This window comes from Schistocerca americana, chromosome 6, assembly GCF_021461395.2.
Source record: "Schistocerca americana isolate TAMUIC-IGC-003095 chromosome 6, iqSchAmer2.1, whole genome shotgun sequence".
Lineage (NCBI taxonomy): Eukaryota > Metazoa > Arthropoda > Insecta > Orthoptera > Acrididae > Schistocerca > Schistocerca americana.
Window position 1 is genome coordinate 289099580 of NC_060124.1, and position 2500 is coordinate 289102079.

General features: G+C 56.5%; 1 non-coding gene across 1 annotated transcript in view; it reads right to left on the reverse strand.

Annotated features, from left to right (window-relative positions):
* Nucleotides 1–303, reverse strand: part of LOC124621007 — a 1910-nt gene extending 1607 nt beyond the window's left edge. The window contains exon 1 of the ribosomal RNA XR_006980500.1: nt 1–303. This exon is cut by the window's left edge and continues 1607 nt beyond it. This is a non-coding gene — a ribosomal RNA (small subunit ribosomal RNA).
* Nucleotides 304–2500: the final 2197 nt, after the last annotated feature.

Genomic DNA, 2500 nt, shown 5'->3' on the forward strand with positions numbered 1-2500 from the left:
GCCGGTACGAGGACCGTGCGATCAGCCCAAAGTTATTCAGAGTCACCAAGGCAAACGGACCGGACGAGCCGACCGATTGGTTTTGATCTAATAAAAGCGTCCCTTCCATCTCTGGTCGGGACTCTGTTTGCATGTATTAGCTCTAGAATTACCACAGTTATCCAAGTAACGTGGGTACGATCTAAGGAACCATAACTGATTTAATGAGCCATTCGCGGTTTCACCTTAATGCGGCTTGTACTGAGACATGCATGGCTTAATCTTTGAGACAAGCATATGACTACTGGCAGGATCAACCAGGGAGCTGCGTCAACTAGAGCTGAGCAGCCGGCCGCCCGGGAGTGTGTCCCGGGGGCCCGCGCGAACACGCAAGCGTCCGCTCAATTATTCTGCAAACAGGAGGAGGCTGAGCTCCCCTGCACAATACACCTCGAAACCCTCTCAGGTCCCGGCGGCGCGCAGCGCCGTCCTAAGTACTTGGTCGGGTTCGAGAGAGGCGCAATCGCCCGGAGTTTGGCGAGTAGACGCTTTAGGTGCGACCACCCGTGCTCCCAACTGAGCTTGCCGCTGCCGACAGAGGCCCGGGAGCGTGCTGTCGTGGCATTGCCGGCGGGAGACAACACGCGCCACCTACGGTGGCCGGCAGCTCCAACGCCAGCGCCACAGAAGGACAAAAGCCCCACTTGGGTGCCGAAGCGAACTCTCCCAGCACAGCGCACGCGCCAACACGTCCGCACAGCTGCGATACAAACCACCTGCGAGAACCGCAGAGGCGACCGAGCAGCAGACGGCGTCGCGGCGCCGAGCGCCGGGCGGCGGCGCATCCTCAGCGCACACAGTCCTCAATCGGACCAGCACACTGCAGATGTCCACCGCGCTTCGCACCGGGCCCGCGAGGACCTACTTTGGCCGCACGGCGCCGCGTGCAGGGTGCGCCGGCGCGCAGCTGCGCCGCCTGCCGCCTCCGTCGGCCGGCGCGCCTGCCACTGGCCGCCCCCACCAGCCGGCTGTAGCGCGTGCGCCCACGCACCGCGCGGCCAGCACGCCAGGAGGCCCCCCCTCACCGGCCGGGGACGGTCCCACCCAGCCACCGCCGCGTATCGCTTCACACCCACATGCCATTCACGTTCGTGGGCATGGTGGGTATCGCTGAAACAACCGGTTGGTAGCTCAACCGATCGTCGCCATCACTGATTCACCTCTAGCGAGAACAACCGCACCACAACGGTTTACCAGTTGTTCATTTGCGTAACGTCACCAGCAAACGTAGACGTCCATCGCCATTTGCAAATTCAACGATTGTTGCATGCCTGTGTCAGGTGTCACGACACACTATGTCTGCCCACATACACGCAACAACATGTGCACGCTTCGCGAACACGTGGAAGGTGGCCCCCGTACGTATGCGATGTCCATTGCGCGAACGACTGTCAACCGGCCTCTGTCGCATGTCGCAGATGTGGAACGCAGTGCACCATGCTATCACGGTGTGTGAGAAGAGACGACTACGTCTGACAACACGCGCCACTACATCAACAGACGGCTCATGCTGATCGCCATCCACGGCATACCATACTGCAATCCAGCTCTTATAGGGAGACGACACGTAGCTGAGTGCACAATATTTGGACCGTATGGTTCGCCGTTGTTGGCGCAGTCGTGGTACGGTCACACATGTACCACGATGTATCATTCAGTACATGAGGACCAATGTGCAGTACAGTGTGTCATTTGGACGTACAACATCAGCGGACAGTTGACACAAGCCGTACCACAACGTAGGCTGTGCTTCGCCATGCGAATGCCAATGAACAACTGCGAAGGGCATTGAGCATGTACGTCCTGCTGCCATCCGCATTACAGTGTATAGCTGCAAGGTGTTTAACATGAAGCGATACTCTGGGGACCGGGCAGTGCGAGTGGCAAACTATATTGCGGGGGTTGCAGTTAGGCAACACTACACTAATTTAACGCGTCGTATGACAATTACAGAGCGGGTTAAGGCCCAACGTGTGTTGGGTTAAGGCCCAACGTGTGTTGGGTTAAGGCCCAACGTGTGTTGGGTTAAGGCCCAACGTGTGTTGGGTTAAGGCCCAACGTGTGTTGGGTTAAGGCCCAACGTGTGTTGGGTTAAGGCCCAACGTGTGTTGGGTTAAGGCCCAACGTGTGTTGGGTTAAGGCCCAACGTGTGTTGGGTTAAGGCCCAACGTGTGTTGGGTTAAGGCGCAACATAGGTTCGGTTAAGGCGCAACATAGGTTAGGTTAAGGCGCAACATAGGTTAGGTTAAGGCGCAACATAGGTTAGGTTAAGGCGCAACATGGGTTAGGTTAAGGCGCAACATGGGTTAGGTTAAGGTACAATATGGGTTAGGTTAAGGTACAATATGGGTTAGGTTAAGGTACAATATGGGTTAGGTTAAGGTACAATATGGGTTAGGTTAAGGTACAATATGGGTTAGGTTAAGGTACAATATGGGTTAGGTTAAGGCGCAACATAGGT